Here is a 19,372-nt window from a genome sequence, read left to right as displayed (position 1 = left end):
AAGAACAGTATGAAGCCAGAAAATACCAGGGATCTGGGACTTTATTTTAAGAGCCCTGGAAAACTATTAAAGGATTTTATACAAGCACAACTCATGACTTCATTTAGCACCTATTTTCTGTCTAATGTAGGATAATGTTATCCTTGTGTAAGTCACAACTGTAACATTTAATTAAAAATTAAATATTAAAGATCTACCTTTGTTTGTTTTTTTAACCTGATGTGGTTTCCTTGAGTTTCCAGGAAGGCAATTTTAGGCCCAACATGTGAGCAGAAATAAAATGAGGATTCGTTCTCTCTTTCCTTCCACCAGCATTTATGAAGCATCTGCTATGGGGCAGGCTCTGGCCAGGCATACAGACTTAGCAGTGAACAAGAGTCTTGCCTTAGAGAGAGTGCATTGTTCAATCCTGGGGTGGAGGTGGGGGGCAGTGGTTCCAATGAGAAAGGGATTTATTTGGGTGTAACCTGCCATCTGGGGACAAAGGCCCAAAAACGGTACTACAGCCTCACAGTGTCACCAATGTCCCAGACTCCTGCTATCAGTTTGCTCCCTTACTTCCAAACCACCTAGGATTGCAAGGTAGACATTGAACTCAGCTCATAGAAGGAGCAGCAGGGGCTTTGCCAGCTGAGTCAGCAAAATCCCAAACTCCTGAGGGAAATTTGCTGGGAGCTGAAGCCATCAGTTTCTGTCTGCACAGGATCTGGAAATCAGGATTCGCTTGTTGGGGCAATGAGAGGATGGATACCAACTGATAACTTGCAATCTCAGACTTAGGACATTGTAATCTAGGTGGACAGGCAGGCATGTAGCTAGTCTGGACTACACAGCATGGTCACTGCCTATGGACATGAGAGAAGCGTGACCTAAAGGTCACAGAGCTACAAATCCAGCCTTGAAGTAGTCAGGGAAGTCTCAGAGGAAGGGAAGTCTTGAAGAAATGACCAGCAGAGGGACTGCACTGCATGTACCAAGGCATAAGGTCTGCCGTGTTTGAGACAAAGAATAAAGTTTAGGGGCCTCCCGGTGGCGCAGGGGTCAAAGTCTCAGAGCTATTAAGCTATCGCCAGCCACTGCGACATGAGTTTGATACCCAGCCAGGGAGCTAAACCACATGGCACAGCAGACCTCTCCTGTCTCGCCTGCTGCTCCCCTCAGCAGTGTATTTCAGTTGATCCACCTGTTCTGCTCCACACTCTGTGGGAATCCTCTCACCCCTGCAACTCTGGCTGACACCCTAGTTCTTGTATGCACAAATAAATAAAAATAAATCTTTGAAAAAAAAGAGTAAAGTTTTGGGCCTCCCCGGTGGCGCAGCGGTTGAGCGCTGGGTGGCAAAGCTGCCCGCAGCCTCTGCAGTGCCGGTTCGATCCCCGGCTGCTCCCCGGCCACCGGAGGAGGGTCCCGCATGGCGCGCAGACCTCTCCTGCCACCCGCTGCTCCCCTCAGCAGTGTACTTCGGTCCTTCTGCCTGCTCTGCTCCCCGCTCTGGCTCTGGTGAATTCTCTCACCCTCCCGCGCTTCTGACTATACCCAGTGCATGTATAAACAAACATACAAACAAACAAATAAATAAATAAATAAAACATGCCTCTATTAAAAAAAATTAAAAAAAAAAAAAAAAAAGAGTAAAGTTTAAAGGTGTCAGAGCACATGGTGTTTCCAGGCCAGAAAAATAGGCTGGGACGGTGCCTTGAACGCCATACTAAGAGGATGGGCTTTGTCATAGAATGCAGTAGTTCTTAAGCTTTAGAATGCTCTAGTGTCATCTGGGGAATTTGTTAAAACAAGTCAGAATCTCTGAATATACTTCAGGTGGGCCCGAGAGTTTGCATTTGCACGTCTACCAAGTCCCTACTGATCAGCTGGAGAAGCACAGAAGAGAGAAGGGGAGATGGACAGGAGTCTTCAAGCAGGAAAATACTGTGACCCAATTAGGGTTAGGGTTGAGGTTAGGGTTAGGGCTGGGGCCATCAGAACCGGCACTGATGGCTCAGGCCACCCCCTGGAGCTCCTGACCACTTTCCAGGCTGGTTCCCCAGGCGTCCCCTCTGTTCCTCAGCCAGTCACGCCTGTCCCATAAATCCCTTCTGCTTATACTCACCAGCAGACATTCCTGTTGACTGTAATCCCAAACCCTGGCTTCATCTTGAGTAATTTGCAGGCCCCAGACCAGGAACAGAAACTGTCCTGGATGTCCAGAGTAGAGCGTGCTCTTTTTGTTCTCATGTCACTTGGAAACCTGCACCATAAATAAGGATAAGCTCCTTTGAGGCTTGTAGCTTTTTTTAAAAAAAGATTTATTTTTATTTATGCATACAAGAGCTAGAGTACAGGCCAGAGGTGTGTATTGGAGGGGGAAGGAGGGGTGACGTGAATTGATTCACCAGAGACAGAGTGGGAAATAGAACAGACAGACTGACTGAAGTACACTGCTGAGGGGAGCAGCGGGCAAGACAGGAGAGGTCTGCTGCGCCATGTGGGTTGCTCCCTGGCCAGCCGGGGATCGAACTCGCACTGCAGAGGCTGCAGATTGCTTTATAGTGCGGTGCTTAACCCCTTGCACCACCAGGGATGCCCCAGAGGCTTGTAGCTTTTAAGTAACTAATACATGTACATATTTGTAGGCTCAACCTTGCTGGGGTGGTTGGATCTGGAGGTGGTTAAAGAGCCCTGAGAAACCAAGTCTTCCTTGAAAAAGCTCGTTCCATTCAGTCATTCTTCTGATGTTTATAAAAACAAGCTAAAAGCCTTAGTTTTTGAGGTTGAAACTCAGAACACACCTTATTTATCAGTACGACATCTTTATGGGCCTCTCTTCCAGAGTCCATCACACAGCCACTGCACCCCAACAGGTGGGATGGGGTATGTGGGCCCTGGCCTGGGGGCAGGCGCTGCTTGGTGTGGGGGGCACCTGCAGAAACGCCTCCCGGCGTTGCATGCACCTCCCGGCTCCATTAGCTGTGAAGGAAACCTGCGTGGGGCTCGAGGGAAAAGCCAGCATTCTGAGCGCAGATCATGAAACCGCTGCCCTTTCTTATTTTGGCTGCCCATCCTCCGCTTTGAAGGTGTTTCATTTTGGGAATTGCACAGGCCGTTTCCGAGCGCGCGTGGCTTTCTTTGCAAAGGTTTCTGCACCGGAAATAGGCTTGTTTTCTTTCCCCTCCTTCAGTTACACAAAGGTGTTGGGCTACTCCGTGGCCTGCTCACCCCCCACAATACCTAATGCTCTTCCTTCCCCATTCCCACCCCACTCCAGACACCTGCCAGCCCCCGGCTGGGTTTGGAACACGGGGCATGATCTGGCATGTTCTTCCTCCTAAAGAAACATGTGATCTGCTCCCTCAACTTTCTTCAGGTTTTATTCAAATGTCATGACAGAAGTCTTCCTGCTTCTGGTGAGTCCCAACCACGCCTTCCTTGGCGCTTTGTCATTCATTCTGCCCTATTGTTCTCCAGGCTGCCAATAGGCTATATTTAACATCTTCTCCTACTATAATGCAATCTCAGGGAGGCAGACTTGGTCTTCTTCCTTGCTAATCACCAGGACCCAGCACGTGGTAGACAGTAAATATGTTGAATGAGTAAGTGCAAGTCATAGGAACAGCTATCACTTAGTGAGTAATAGACTCTCAAACATTCTCTCTAATGGAGGCATGAAGTTTTGTTGACACAGTTCATAATTGAGGGTCAAGGGCAATGAGCAAGTGTCAGTTACCAGAGAAAGGGGAAAGGCACCATCTTGGTGTTCAGCTAGGGTCCTGCCCCTGCTATCCTGGCTCATAGAGCCAACCGCCTCTTCAGTTTCTGTTTGGATTTCTCATAGGCAGCTCACACTATTGAGTTCCTAAATGCAAGTCTTGATTCAATATAAATCAATATAAATCTGCTTCTCCTCCAACTTCTATTGCAATTAATGAGTACCTTCCAAGGTGGTTCAGATCAAAGGCCAAGGGGTCCTCCTGGGTACCTCAACTGTCTTTTGACCCCCACATGCAATCCACCAGAAAGTTTGCCCGAGCCTAGTGGCGCCTACCATGACACACATGGCCACTGACCACAAAGCCAGTGTTTCTTTTCCGTAGTGAAGAACTGGGGCAGGAAGTAACCGCCACACAGGGGCCACATTGCTTAGCTCCCCATCATTCAGGTGAGCCACACAACTCCCCCACATCTCCCCTTTAGACTATAAACTCCAGGCAGCCGGATCCATGCTTGTTTGATGGACAGTAGTAGCGCCAATATCCATATGAGTAAGGCTTCCCCTATGGCCTAGGGGTTAAGGCTCTGTGCTATCACTGCTACAGCCTGAGTTTGAACCCTGGCCAGGGAGCTGACCCATGCACATGGCGCCACAGACCTCTCCTGTCTCACCTGCTGCTCCCCTCAGAAGTATATTTCAGTCAGTTCACCTGTTCTGCTCCCCACTCTGTCTCTGGTGAATCCATTCACCACCACCCCCACCTCTGGCCTGTACCCCAGTTCTTCTATGCAAAAATAAAAATTTTGGGGGAAAGATTTTTATTTAACCAGACCAGCTGGTTTGATTCTGGTTGTTTTCATTGTTCAAATAGTGGCACGAAGGGAGAGTCCTATCACCTTGTCTACAGAATGGGCTCATGGTCTTCCTTACAGGGTCAATCTGATCAGGGGAGAATTCGCAGCACTGCCTTATACATGGTAGGTACCCAGCAGCGTTACTCTTCTTCCTCCCTTGTTCCCCTTCTTTTTGCCTACATATAGCATGTTTGAAAGACTTGAAAGAAGAAATTGGAGCCAAGAGAGATGCCATCTCAGTCTGAGGAATTGCTCTCCGAGATGAAGCTGCCATCCTCTGAGTGACGCTATGCTCAGAAGAAAAATCCTTGTTCACTTGTAAAAGAGATTTATTTATTTATGCATACAAGAATTGGGGTACAGGCCAAAGGTGTGGGGGGTGAGTAGATTCACAGAGACAGAGTAAGTAACAGAACAGGCAGACTGACTGAAATACACTGCTGAGGGGAGCAGCGGGTGAGTCAGCAGAGTTCTGCTTCTCCACGTGTGTAGCTCCTGGCTGGGGATCGAACTCATGCTGCCGTGGCTGCAGATAGCTTCATAGCTTGCGTCTTAACCCCTTGAGCCACCAGGGAGGCCCAAAACCCTTGTTCATTTTTGCTACACTCCCCAGCTCTAGCCTCTCTGGGTCTGAGAGGTAGCTAGTTAACTGTAGCCCAGCTCTAGCTGGCCTTGAATCCAGCATCTGAAGCACTCTTTTTGCAGAAAATGGCTCTTAGTGTCTCTTGCCCCAGCTCACTGAAACTTGTCTCAAAGAAAGACAGCAAGATTATATTGCCAAGTTCAATTGTTCTTATAGCATTTGAAGCAAAATTCCTTGTGTGAGGACAAATCTAATCTTTGGATCAGTGTTAGATATCACTCAGACACTCAAGGTCTGTGCAATTGTTCTGGCCATAAATCTGGTCTTGCTTAAGGTGACTCATTCAGAACTGTGCTGTGAAAAGAGCTGACATTCAGAAAATGCTCACCACTGACTCCTTGACAGGCTTCAGATGGTACCTCCCTGAACCTTGGAACTCTGCCTCAAGCACTGCTCTTCATCCAATTCCCACCGGGGGCTGCAGGCTCGGGTTACTACCCGTCAAAATGGCGCCACCCCTGGGCTGAGATGGTTGCAAAGAAGGAAGGAAGGAAATCAGTTGTGTTGAGTACTAATTGGGTGCCTTGCCCTGCTAGGTGCTTTCATACACATCTGCCCAGAAATGCTGCAAAGGTCTTCTTCACTTTCACAGCTCTGTAGTTTATCACACTGTGATCCAGGGGCCATATCTCTGAAATCTGAGGAGTTGGCAAGCCAGGTCTGGGTTTGCATTCTGACTGCCTGCATGAGGATGGTCGCATGGCATAGGTGGTGATTGTTCATTGCCGTGTTCTCTTGCCTAGAACCAGACCTCACTGTTCAGCCTCTCAATAATAAAAGTAGGAAAAACAAAACATACACCATAGGATTTTGAAAATTATCCTTTTTATTTTGATATAACTGTAGATTCACACATAATTGTAAAAGATATTACAGAGAGCCTTTCCCCTAGTGGTGACATCTTGCAAAACTATAGGGTAGTATCACCAGTAGGACATTGACATTCACCGGTCCATTATTCTTGTAGGAGTTCCCTTTTAGGGTTTTTATGTGGATTAAATGCATAATAGGCATAATGCTTAGTTCCATGCATGCATATTGTAAACATTTAATAGTGATGGGTAATATCCTTTAGGAGGCAATATGGTATGAATTGATAATTCTCCAAGTGTAATGTGAATAGGGATCATCTGGGGCGTTAGAGTAATGCAGATTCTGATTCAGTAGGTCTGGGAGGAGGTGCTGAATGTCTGCATTAATACTGAGCTCCCAGGGGATGCTTGATGTGGAATGATAGGTTAAGCCTGTGGATTCCAGAATCAGATTGCCAGGGTTTAATTCTAGCTGCACCCTTATTGGACGTGTTATTTGATATCTCTATGCTTCAGTTTTTTCATTTGCTTAATGGGGATATTTACAGTTCCTACCTCATAGGGCTGTGAGGCTTAAAGTAGGTAATTAGCTCAGGCCACATAATAAGTACTCATTAAGTGTTCAGTATTATTATTTTGGATCCTGCTTTATTCTGTGCTCTATCACTGAAATAAGCTCATTTGAGTTTTTCTTCCAGTTACTACTGCCTCCAGAAAAGTAGACATGCACTCTTTGAGGGAAAAAAGAGGTTATTGGAGGTCTTTAGAGCTATTGTAGTTCAAAAATTTAGTTTTCTGGGACCTCTCTGGTGGCGCAAGGGGTTAAGACACAACCTATGAAGCTGTCCACAGCCTCTGCAGCACAAGTTCGATCCCCAGATGGCCAGGGAGCAACCCACATGGCGAGCAGACAATTCCTGTCTCGCCTGCTGCTCCCCTCAGCTGTATACTTTGGTCAATCTGCCTGTTCTGTACCCCACTCTGTCTCTGGTGAATCCTCTCACCCCTCACACCTCTCACCTGTACCCCAGCTCCTATATGCCTAAATAAATAAATCTTTTTAAAAAATCTAGTTTTCTGGGTCCTTTGCTCTGTTCATAGCAGACATTCTTCTTATAATGGACATCAACTATGGCTTTAGAGTCCATACGGAGAGAAGGTTCCAGGCCCAGCTCCTTCTCAGGTGAAACCTGTTTGCCAACTCTGATCTGTGAGCTCCTCACAGATGGAAACTTAGACCCAGGGGTGCAAAAGGCTTCCCCAGGCTCCACATTCACCTAGAGGCTGAGTCTGAACAGAACCCTATGTTCTCAGGCTCTTCTGTGCTCTCGGTGACACAAGATGGAGTGAAGAGAAGAAAAGATGACCAGGGAGACTCCTGGGAGGAAATTGTAAGCCAATGGACATAGGCACAGAAAGATTCTTCCCAGACAGGTTAGTGCCTCTGAAGAGCAGTAAGAGCTTATGAACGTTCTGAGCAGTTCACATTGGCAGTCTTCAGTGCTTCTCTACTCCCCTGTGGAAGTATGACCTGGGGGGACGTACTGAACAATAAGTTACTTATTGAGGGAGAAAGAAACCCAGGCAGAGGCACAGAGAGACAGAGAGGGGGAGATTGACCAATGGCATTCTGGCCCATGGAGGAGGCAAGTCATGGCCCGGAGGGCATCCTCTGGTACTCCACACTTTCTTTTCCTTTTAATCCTTTAATATTTTAATGTGAAAAACTTCAAACATATGCATTAGTAGACAGGACAGCTTAACAAACCTCATCACTTGGGTTCAGCCATGATTAACTTAGGGTTAACCTTGTTTCTTCTCCATGTCCACTCACTCACCTGGATTATTTTAATTGTTCTTTTTTAAAAAATCAGCTTTTGGTGCATTTGTAAAATCCTTGGTTTGAACCACACTCTCACCTAGCCCACCTTTATTATTATTTTTTAACCTTAGCTACTTTGTTTTTGCTTTTAGAAAGTTGCCCAACCGGCCTCCCCTGGTGGCCCAGTGGTTGAGCGCTGGGCTGCGAAGCTGCCCTCAGCCTCTGCCCGCTGCTCCCCTCAGCAGTGTATTTCGTCAGTCTGCCTGTTCTGTTTCCTGCTCTGGCTCTGGTGAATTCTCTCACCCTCCCACTCTTCTGACTGTACCTGGTGCTTGCATAAATAAATAAATAAATCTTTAGAAAGTTGCCCAACATTTTTTCTCTCTTCTTATATATATATGCTTTTTATTATGGTTAAATATAACAACATCAAATTTACCATGCTAACCATTTTTAAGTGGCTCATTCAGTGGTACTCAAATTGTTGTGCAACCATCCCTAAGTAGCTATTTTTAATAGTGAACCCCATGACTCCATCACCTAAGACCTAGCGCCTTGACAATAACCTACCTCTAACCAGATGGTCCTCTCCCACCCATCTTCTGTGGCTCCCTTCCCTAGGTAACTTTCATTCTGAATGCTGGCACCCATTCCCTTATTTCTGTTGACCTCAAACAAATAGACAGTTGTCTCACCGGCAAAATGGGCTAATTCAAAAACAACAAAAAACAGGAGGTGTGGTCTCCCAGTGAAACAGCATATGCTTCCCGAGGAAAAAAGGAGAAACCCCGTTATATAGGTGGCTGTCCTAAAGGAAGAATTCATTGCAGGGCACAGAAGTTGGAAACAGTGTCTTCTCATTTGCTGGTTAAAGCATTTCTCATTGGCTGAGCTGTTGCTGGGCCAGAAAGCACCTCCTCCTTCCTCTCCTGGGGTAGCAAAGCAGAATCATTTCCAAGACCTGTCCCTTCCCATTGGATGACAGGATTCTGTAGTAAGCACTGAGTGTGGGTGCAGAGAACTCTCTTTTAACCTCTTGACCGCAATTAAATCAGGTTTCTGTATACTATTTTTCCACACTTCCTTTTCTATAGTTTTATTGCAAGTATAGACACCCCTATGGTTATTTTTTATTTTATTTCAACATTGTAAATAGTATATTCTGCTGTATGTAATCTTGAGGACCCCTCTCCCAGATATTCTCAAGATTCACCCATATTATTATAGCTCACTGGAAGTCATTTGTATGGGCTGTCTAATATTCCATTTGTGAATATTCTACATTGTTGACACCTTCCTGTTCATCTCTATCTCCATAGCTTACCCCTCTTAGGGTAACACAAGTGTCTCCCGTACAACTAAAACAGCCAGGCTAAATCAACCATGCTTAGATGTGGCGAGAGCCAAGTCATACTAAGGCTGATGTAAGGGAAGCAGAGAGATTAATTCTTGGAAATGTTGACAACTGGTCACATCCATGAGCAAAAGCCCTCTGCCCCCATGATTTATCTGCAGAGTGAAGTTCACTGTTAAGTAGTGATGGAAATTAAAGAGGCAGCTTTAGGACCTCCACACTGACCCAGAATGGAAATCATTTAGCAGTGTACAAATGGCAGAGTTGCCATAAAGATCAAATGAGATAATGATATGTGGAGGCACTTTGTAAACCCCAGGGCCATTTCTTAAATGTGCAGCTGTATTATTATTGCTATCACCATTCATTTGCATGATCCGGACAAATCATTTTCCTATTCCACCACCATTAAAGTGGGTATTTGTTTATAAGGTACTGCAGCAGAGCTGAGGAGAGGAGAGGATTCAATATTCATTGAATAGTCTGCCTAGTCCTTAGTCCCTGCAATGGCTTTTCAAAGTAAAAATTACCTCTTTTTTTAAAAAAAGATTTATTTATTTATGCATATAAGAACTGGGGTACAGGCCAGAGGTGGGGGTGGTGAGAGGATTCACCAGAGACAGAATGGGGAACAGAACAGGCGGATGGACTGAAATACACTGAGGGGAGCAGAGGGGAGACAGGAAGGTCTGCTGCGCCATGTGGGTCAGCTCCCTGGCGGGGAATGGAACTCATGCAGCATCGTGCTGGTGCTGCTGTGGCTACTGATAGCTTCATAAATGCTGAGACTTAACCCCTTGTGCCACCACGGAAGCCCCTGTCTTCTTCTAACTTGGCAGAAAGAAAACATTTTCTTTACCACCTTTCTCAGGACTTGCCCGCCGTCTGAGACTGTAGATGAACTAAAATGGTGCCTGAGCAAAAATATCTTTGGGGAGCCTGGGAACCTCCTTAGCTTTACTCTGTGGCCTTTCACCAGGGAGCCAGGAAAGGAGAGGCAGCTGGGCTGGAGTCTGCTTGTCACTTGCCCCTTTACAAGGGCTCTGAGTGCACTGGAGGCACTTGAGGGACCAGCAACTCAAGCTCTGGTTCAGGTTAGCCACTGTGCTCTCGGCGCAGGGTGGAATCCCCTGTAAAGTGGAAGTGTTAACACCTGTCCTGCTACTGGAAAGGGGCCCCAATCAAATGAGATAACATGCTGTGGAGGATGGCATGAACCCAGAGATGGGAAAATAGTTTGAAAACTCAAAGCATTTCCCAGCTTTAATGTAAGTTGGTTCTTTGTACTGCAGCATCCCCTCTCTGCTGGGAAGCCCTCTCCCGGGGAAAGCCGCGCTAGTAGGGGGCTCCTAACAATTACTGAGGTTTGAGAACAGCCAGAAGGCAAGCAACATGAAGTCGTTTAAAGGAAACCAGAGGAAGTCCAGTCTCTGACTATTTATTTTATGAAGTTAGCGGCTGGATATGTTAAGCAAATGTTTTCTTAATTGTGGCAGTATGAGAAAACAATGGGACAGGGCTGCCGGGGACGGGGGAGTCCAGGCCTCCGCCCCTCTACCCCCACCACCTAATCTCCCGAGAATGACAGGAAAAAATTAAAGACAGGCCTTTCTTTTCATAGTCACATGTCTGCGCTGCCGCTGTAATAAGAACCTGCACCAATTAGAAATGTTTCACCTCCACCCTCCCGCCCTCCCGGGCACTCCTCAGAGCTGAAGGGGTTGTGGACTCCAGGAGTTTGCCAAACACAGCAAACACTGGTGTGTGAGCGGCTGGAGGGGTCTCTTTCCACTCTGCTCTCCTGCCCCTCCTCCTCTGCTCCTTCCCCCACACTGTTTTGATTTACTAGGACTTCCTCCTCCAGGCGAGGGAGGGGGAGCAAGGACGCTGCCGCGCGCCCGGGGTGCGTGTGGGTGCGTGTGTGTGTGGAGTGTAGATGCTGTGATGGGAGGAAACCCAGCCGCGTCTGAGCGCCGGGGACTGCAGCGGCCGTTCTGAGCGCAGCGGCACCTGAGCGCCCGCCTCCAGGAGTGTGACCTGTACCTTCAGGTACGTGTGGCCGCCGGCCTGTCTGCGCCGTGTGGCTTGGGTGTGTGCGGGTAACTGGAGGGCGCGACCGTGCCCCGGCTCGGCGTCCCGGGGAGCGTGGAGTCCCGGGGGCTGAAGGCAGCGTGACCCGCGCGGGGCCGAGGGCGCGGGCCCCCGAGCGCGGGAGTGGGGTGCGCCGCCTCGCCCAAGGTCGGCGCGGGGGGCGCGGGTCCGAGGTGCCCGCGGAGAAGGTGCTGCAGGTCCGGCCCGAAGGCGCCGGCACTTGGCAGGCTGTGGGCGGCGGTCAGGGGCGGCGGGTCCCGCGCCCCCGGCCCCCCCACGCGTGTCGTGCCCACCGGGCGCGCGTGGGGAGCGTGCCGTCCTCGCGGCGGCGGGCACCCGGGCGCGCGCAAGCCCGCCGGGGCTTGTGCCTGAAGGTGTGTCCCCCCGGCGGGGCCTGGGGGTCGGGAGCGCGGTGCGGGGGGCGCGCGCGTGCGGCGTGGCCCCGCGCCAGGGCACTGGCGCCTGCTGGAGAGGCCGAGCGCGCACCAGGCCCGCGGCGGCCGGCCGCAACCCGAGCGCGTCGGCCCCGCGGGGCAGTGGCGGGCGGGGGAGGGCGAACCGGCCTCTCGGGGCGCGGAGGGCCCCGCCCCGCCCGGCTCACCTGGGCGCGGCCCCCACCTGCCGAGGGCGAGGGGCGTGGCGGGGGCGGGGCCCGGCGGGCCCGGCGGAGCCCGGCGGAGCGCGGGGCGGCGCGGGCGGCGCCTCATTCCAAGGATTCCTCGCGCTCCCGCGCTCGCGTCCGCCGCGGTGCCGGCCCGGCGCGCGCCGCCCCGTGAGCCGCTGGGTGCGCGAGGGGGCGTCGGGCGGGAGCGCGCCTGGGCGTCCGCGCGCCTCGGAGAGCGCCCCGCGCGCCAGGCGGTCCCGCCCCGCCCGCCCCCCGCCCCCCGCGGGGCCCGGCCGGCCCGAGGCGGGCGCGCCAGAGCCGCCCGGCGGTGAGTGCGGGAGACCCGGGCGGGGCGGGCCGGCGGGGCCTCGGGGCGCGCCGCCTCGGACCCGGCCTCGGGCTTCCTCCTGGAGCGAGGGGCGCTGGGTCCCGGCGGGCCGCTGGCGGCTCCGCGGGGAAGCCCGGGGACTGGGCTCGGGAGGGAGCGGGCCAGCCCCTGGAGGGGTGCCGAGTGGAATGCGCCCTGGGCCGGGGAGGGGCGCGGGCCCCGCGGTGGCGGCCGGCGGGGAGGGCCGAGCCCGGCACCTGGGGCGGCCTCTGTCCTCTGGGGGTACTTCCTGCCCCCTCCCCAAATCAGCTGCGCCCCCTTCCTGCCCCGGTGCAGGCCTCGCTGGGGACCCGAGGGCTTGTCCTTTTGTGTTGAGCCTCGGGTCTCTCTGATTCGTCTCACGGTCCTCGGAGTGTCCCGGGCCAGGGTGACAGCGCTGGCTGGGCCGGGAACTTAGTCTGTAGGCGCTCTCCCGGCACATGCTCGTCTGTTTGAGCCAGTTGATTAAAAAATCGGGCTTCACTTTGATCACTGGTGCTGTATGTTTGCTGGTTGTATTTCCTTCTCTGTGGTTAATAAGAACCAGCAGCCTGGGGGGCGGGGATGGAGGCGGCCCATCTAGCTTTTATCTGCAGCCCGCTGCCCCTCTGGAAGGTCCTCTCTCTCCTGTCGAGTGTCTTTCCAAGCTAAGCCGCCCTTGAGGAAAAAGGAGGCTCGCGTCTGCTTCCTCTGAACTCGCTGAGACGCACAATCAATGTTAATTTTCCTGTTAGTATTTGAAGGTCAGTTTTGCATACCACTTGAGCATACCAGGCTTAGCTCCACAGACTTGTAATGTTCCTTGTTTCCTGCTTGCAGCGAGAGCGCGCACAGCTGGGAGAGCAGCGGCGTGGGTAGTTGACAGAGCGCTGGGGTCATGCCCAGTTAAGGCCGAGCTGGCGGCGTGATCTTGGAACAAGGGATCTATCATCTCTAAATCTCAATGTACTAATTGTAAATAATTAAAAACACTTCTCTAGGAAGTTTGCTGTCCTGTCCTTCAGACGCTGGGTGTGTGTGTTTTGGTGCCTTTCTGTTTCATCGGCTGAAAAGTTCCCTCTCCTGTGGTAGAAATGATGTAAACCCCTCAATGTGTTGTTTAATTTTGGCACGATTTTAATTCCAGGCTGATTTCCCTTACCACCACAGTTTTTTTCACACTTCTGGGCAGCCTGCCTTTGGAAGGGAATGCAAACTAATTTTTATGTTGACCAAAACACAATACAATTAAGAAGATAATTCTGCTATAAATAGCCATGAACCACATTCCAAAACTCTGAATGTTGTAGTCAAAACAGCTCTGGTTTATTTCTGGTGACTTGAGTTCAAGTCCTACCTCTCACCCACTAAGTTGGTGACCAGAAAATTTTACCTCGACTTAAATTTTGTGTTTTATTTTCTTCTGTAAGAAGGTGATAATCTCTGTTCCAGTGTGCCACAGAGTTTCAGGGGTTACACGTGCTTTGAAAAGTATTTTGTGTTATGTTGTTTACAAAAGTCTTTGAAGATTCTAGAGTTTCATAAACACAGTCATTGCCAGTTCCCTCAACTGATTTTGAATAACTGTACCTTCCTTAAGATTTTAACCCTTCTTACAGACCTAATTATGAAACCGAAGCTTTCAAATGTTCCACTTTAGATAAAGTTCTATAATGGGAAATTCCTTTTAACTCCTTATGGAGTCTGCCTTGTTACCAGCTGCTGCTGGTTGCCAAAACAAACTTGAGGATTTTACTTTGTGTCTCTTCCAGGTATCTCTCCTGGCTGGCTTTGCTGTTGCAGCTTTTAATTTGCCTTAATAAAATAATAATTATAAAAGTAGTTTTGCAACTTTGAATATGACTTAAAATAATCAAAGTTGTATATTCAGGAGGTAAAAAGACAAGAGAAAGTGACAATGTAAAGTAGTGGGATGGTATGTCCACTGTTGGCTGAGGGGTTGCAGGTCTGAGAACCTGGTAAGGCAAAGTTTTTGTGTTCATTTGTGGTGAGGTATGTTAACTGAGGCTCATTTGTGATTGCTTTAGGGAGCCTACCTGAGTTAATGAAGTCCTTGTGGGAGCTTAACAGAAGAGCGGAGCCAATTCTGCTCATCAGTTTGTGACCTTTTTAGTGTCTGTCCACATTAAACAAAACAAAAAACAACTTAGAAAATTGGACTGCCTGATCTGAAGAGTGTAAACTGCCAAGGTAGGACAGGAAGGAGGCTGCGTGGGAGGTGCTGAAGCCATGAAAATACTTTCTACCTGGGATTCAATATAATAGCTCTTTTGCAAAGCAGGAGAGCCTTGTAGATTGTAGTAGAAAACCTTGTACCTTTCTCTGTCTCTGGCTTTGGGTGGGATAAAGACGTGCCATTGATCCGCATTGCCTGTGGATTCTGTATTTGGGAATTTGTCTGCTCATTGGAGTTTGTGGCAGCACTTTTGCCATTACCTGCAATGTGCCCAGTGTGCACATTCCCAGCTGAGGTCGAGCAAGGTAGTGAATCCGCTCTCCTACCCTCAGCAAGTACTTTCCTGTCTACTTAGTTGTTCTACATGTTGTTCTCATTTGGGGTTTTTTGGTTGGAGGTTTAACTGTTTAAAATGGCCCCCAAGCATCATACCCCAAGTGCTGTCTGTTGTTCCCAAGAGTGAGTTGGGGCTTGCGGAGAAAATACATGTGATAGATAAGATCTATCCGGCATGGACTATAGTGCCCATGGCCATGAATTCAGTATTAATGAGTCAACAATCGAGAGTAAATAAGATATATTTAAACAGAACCACTCATAAAACACAGTTTGTTTGCATCAGTTGGAGAGAATGTGGCCAGGGACTAGAAGGAGCCCTACCCTCTACCTCCCCGGGAGCAGGGGCTTGGTGTTGCCTGATTCAGTGTCCTCGGGCTTCGAGGACTCAGAGGACATAGTCACCATGAATAACTGGACTCGACTGCATCGACTGATGCCAGTAACTTGTGTTCTTCTTTTTTTTTTTTTTTTAGATTTATTTATTTATTTATACAAGCACTGGGTACAGTCAGAAGCGCGGGAGGGTGAGAGAATTCACCAGAGCCAGAGCGGGGAGCAGAGCAGGCAGACTGACAAAGTACACTGCTGAGGGGAGCAGCGGGCGGCAGGAGAGGTCTGCGCTCCATGTGGGACCCTCCTCCGGTGGCTGGGGAGCAGCCGGGGAGCGAACCGGCGTCGCAGAGGCTGCGGGCAGCTTCGCAACCCAGCGCTCAACCGCTGAGCCACCAGGGAGGCCCTAACTTGTGTTCTTCTAATGACACAATGGATCTTGGGATAGAAGACTGTCTAGGCTGTTGATAGGTTGAGAGTTGAGCTTTTGGAACAGTGGAGAGTTAGATGTGGGGAGTCTGGGAGTTTGCCAGCTTGGACTATGATGCAAATTCATGTTTCATTCTCAGGGGCAAGGGGTCCTTGAGAGGTTGAGGCACCTCAATACTTGTGAATAGGGAATTCTGAGGTATGTCCAGCAAAAACTCAAAATGAAAAAAAAAAAGGTGTCTCTGATTTTATATGCAGTGCTGTACAAGGCTGAGGTGTCGAAAATGGAGAGGCACTCACAATAGCCTAAATATAAGAAAGGTCAGTTCATTTTTATTTGACCAGTGTTGAAAAATAGTGGGAACTGGTCGTCTGCTCTGTAAATCTGGATTTGCATTTTATTCTTCCTCCTTGGACACACTGGTATTGGTGCAGGTCCATGATACGGTTACTTTCCAGGGGCACGGTAGGGAAATGGGTGAATCCAGGCAGCAGTAGGGATTTCACGCCAATGTTGGGCAGCTTCTAATAAAGACCATGAGATGCACTGTACCTGTAGTGTGGTTTTGCAGCTTTAAGCCAGTCAAGATGCCCTTGACTGGCACGTGGTCAGTTCATATGCTGTATGAATCTGCACGTTTACAAGGACACCTCAGCGGGGCGTGGTAACAGAGGGTCTTGGTCACTGTAAGGTGGCACCCTCCCCCCACCCCCACTCTCTAGCAGCTCCTGCACCAGCCTGGTCAAGAGGAGTGAACATCACATCCCTGGCACCCCCTTCCCACTCCCTCTGGGGCTGAGAAGCTCCATAGTCAAGCATTCTAGCATCAGAAAACCTAAGTAGTTGAGGTGAGCACTCACTGGAGATCCTATCCAGAGTGGTGCCCCTCATTCAGCACAGGATAACAGGGCCTCAGGCTTCCTGTTGAAGGCAGACACATACAGGGGTCAGAGTTGAGTTGGTGCCCCTTGTTCTTGATGCTGAATGTGCCCCACCTGGGAGGATAAGAGACTGGTGGCTGTTTCCCCCCAACCCCCCAGGGTTTCACAGCGAGCATCATGCCCTTACAGGAGGGCACACACCTGTGCCAGCTTACCACTTTCTTTAGTTTTCTAGGACGTTGACAGACTGGCCACGGAGCTCCTGGGTTTATGCTTGAGGTCAGCAAGCACCTGAAAGAAACCTAATGGGATTTTACACAAAATACTCAATTCTCTGGAAGTTTCTTAATTCTCTGGAAATTCTCTGGAATTTCTCTGGAAATTTCACACATTTGGCCTTCTAATGAATTTTCAGGAATGGTTTTGTGTAGAAGGAATTGTGTATAAGCCTTCTCCTGACCTCATGCCTGGCACATCAGACCATGATGAGGAGGGTCAGCTTCCATGCCACACAGGCCTGGGAAAGGACAGGCTGGGCTAGCAGAGGGCTCATTTGTTTGGGTTGTGTCTTTGGTAGTATGACGACTGACAGAATTTTTTTTTAAGATTTATTTATGCATACAAGAACTGGGGTACAGGCCAGAGGTGTGGGGGGTGAGAGGATTCCCCAGAGACAGAGTGGGGAACAGAATAGGCAGATCTACTGAAATACACTGCTGAGGGGAGCAGCGGCGCCATGTGAGTAGCTCCCTGGCTGGGGATAGAACTTGTGCTGCAGTGGCTGCGGATAGCTTCATAGGTTGTGTCTTAACCCTTGCGCCACCAGGGAGGCCCTGAAAGACTTTTTTAAAGACTTTACTTAAGTAACATGTTTGTAAAAATGTTTGTAACACTCTCCCCCAGGGCTTTCTAATCAGCTCGCCTGAGGGTCGTCTGGCTTTCGGGGACTGGAATCGTGTTTGACTAACAATCATTGAGACCCAGATCTGAAAGCATGTATCGGACTTTTGAATAAGGGCTAACTGCTGTCTAGCAATGTGGCGCACAACTGAAGGTGGTGAGCAATTCAGACAATAAGGTGCAAACTTGAAACTATCATTTACTGACGCTGCAGTTGTCCACGGGGGTGGGGTGGGGGGCTGACCCCCCATCCAACACCCACCCTGTTCTGGAAGCCCCAAGGCCTCAGGACCCGTGGAGCTGTGCCCGGTCCTCTCCTCTGTGGTCTCCCTGCTCGCTCCACTGGCAGGCCAGGCCGTCGGGTGTGAGGTTTCTTCCCGGTTCCTGCTCAGGTGACTCCACGCCTGTGTGGTTACAAAGGCAGCTCTGGCGTGTTCCCAGGTTCCCGGGAGGAGAGGGCTTGTCTCCCTTAGAAACGCTCGGGTTCCGCCGGTCACCTGTGTCCAGGGGTGGGGGCCGCGCAGGACGCGGGGCTTAGCGGTGGTTCTGGTCGCCTTTTCTGACCCAGAGCTCGGGGAGAGGAAACCTGGCCCCGCAGTGAGCCCGGAGACCTGGAGCCCAGCCTCAGCGCCGCGGAAGCCCTGCTCGCCTGGGCACCGGTCCTCCCGCTGCTGAGGACGCCAGTGGGCGCGTCGGCCGCTGGTGGCGCCTGCGCAGGCGCGTCTCACGTGTGCTGACGCGGCGGCGCCTGCGTGACGCTGTTCCCGCGCCAGCGCGTGGCGGGCGGATGGCGCGGTGCTGCGACCCGTTCCTCGACGCGGGAGACGGGAGACGTGGCCTGGGGGCCGGACCGCGCGCCCCTGGGCCAGAGCCCGCCCGCTGACTGAAGGGGGGGTGGGAGAGCGAGCCGGGACGGGGCTTCCCGCGCGCACCAGACTTTTACTCAGAAGCGCTGAGAGGGACGCCCTGAGGGCCGTGGCCGGGAAGAACGTGTGCGACGCCAGGGCCTCAGCTGCCCGCGCGGGGGAGCCCGCTGGAGTGGTCGGCGGCTTCGTGGCAGTTACCGGAGCCAGGTAGCCGGCCCGGAGGACGCCGTGCGTTCGGCTCTCGGTGTAGGGAGCTGCTCCGGGCGCTGAGATGCTGTCCCTGCGCCGTCAGGGCCCTGCGCTGTGTTCCCTCAGAAAGCAGACACGGCGAGAGCCTCTCCGTTCTTGGCGGCCAAAGGCCCCGCGCCGCGCGTGAGGGCCGGGAAGTGGCGCGTCCTCACCGCCGGCAAAGGCACGGGCCAGGCCTGGTGCGTGGGCCGGGAAGTGGTCCTGACGGTATGGACGGCTGGAACGGGCCAGCCGGGAGGCGGCATGTGGACGCGTGTGCATCTGGGCCTTGGGATGCCACCAGGGAGCCCGGCTTTTGCCTAAGTGACAGTGTGGCGGGAGCGTCAGAAGGTGCGCTGTGACCCTCCCCAACCCCCTTCCCTGGTTTCCATCTTCAGCGTAACTTTCCGCTGCTTCACGTCCACACTCTTTCCTCAGTTGCACTGAAGTTCGCTGTTCTGGGAGAGTTGTGGAGGGAGGCAGGTCGGGTGCTGTGGCCTTCACCTTGTACTCCCCTTGGAAGGCTTTGCGTTCCATATCTTGAAATTCCATTCCCTTGCCTGGAAAAAAATAATCAAATACACCCCGTAATTCTGTTCCCAGAGAGGCATTCTTGTCCTCATATTGGTCAAAAAGGGACAGGCCTCTGTGGAAGGCCAAACTTACCTCCAGCATGGAATGCCCCTATATTTTAGTAGCTTTGGAATGGATACCTATCGTTTATGCCTTAATTCTCAACATCGAGCTACCTGGAAGAAGCATGTTATCGGGGGTTAAGGGGTCTGAGGAAAGGAATGTGGGCTGGCAGGGAAAATACACAACCATTGCTTGAAATACAACAAAACAGCACGTTCTGTTCTTCATGAGTCATGTTCATATTTGAGGGTGACCATAAGGTGGATGAACAGTGACCCAGGGATGGGCTGTGATACAGCAGAACCCCTAGAGATGCACCTGCCTGTCCCAGCA

General features: G+C 50.9%; 1 protein-coding gene and 1 long non-coding RNA gene across 8 annotated transcripts in view; one reads left to right on the top strand and one right to left on the bottom strand.

Annotated features, from left to right (window-relative positions):
• Positions 1 to 10,935: 10,935 nt before the first annotated feature.
• Positions 10,936 to 19,372, top strand: part of VGLL4 (vestigial like family member 4) — a 115,897-nt gene continuing 107,460 nt past the window's right edge. Inside the window, exon 1 of one of the 3 annotated variants that reach the window (XM_054697866.1) lies at positions 10,936 to 11,240. The gene's annotated coding sequence lies outside the window, so the exon portion shown is untranslated. Of the gene's footprint in view, positions 11,241 to 12,182; positions 12,215 to 14,110; positions 14,444 to 19,372 lie in introns of those variants that run through there. The other 2 variants (XM_054697899.1, XM_054697917.1) reach the window with 2 other exon arrangements.
• On the bottom strand, positions 15,850 to 17,989 carry LOC119255623 (uncharacterized). 5 transcript variants are annotated; one of them, XR_008552843.1, is made up of 4 exons: positions 17,572 to 17,989; positions 16,625 to 16,711; positions 16,389 to 16,523; positions 15,850 to 16,158 (listed from the first exon to the last, which is right to left on the bottom strand). It is a non-coding gene; the product is annotated as an uncharacterized LOC119255623 (long non-coding RNA). The 5 variants fall into 5 exon arrangements; XR_005127506.2 differs by having other exon boundaries at positions 16,389 to 16,449; XR_008552841.1 differs by having other exon boundaries at positions 15,850 to 16,080; positions 16,389 to 16,449.

This window comes from Talpa occidentalis, unplaced genomic scaffold (assembly GCF_014898055.3).
Source record: "Talpa occidentalis isolate TD23 unplaced genomic scaffold, MPIMG_talOcc4v2.1 talOcc4.10, whole genome shotgun sequence".
Lineage (NCBI taxonomy): Eukaryota > Metazoa > Chordata > Mammalia > Eulipotyphla > Talpidae > Talpa > Talpa occidentalis.
The sequence above is the reverse complement of the archived record's forward strand: the minus strand, read 5'-3'. Positions and strand labels throughout refer to the sequence as shown.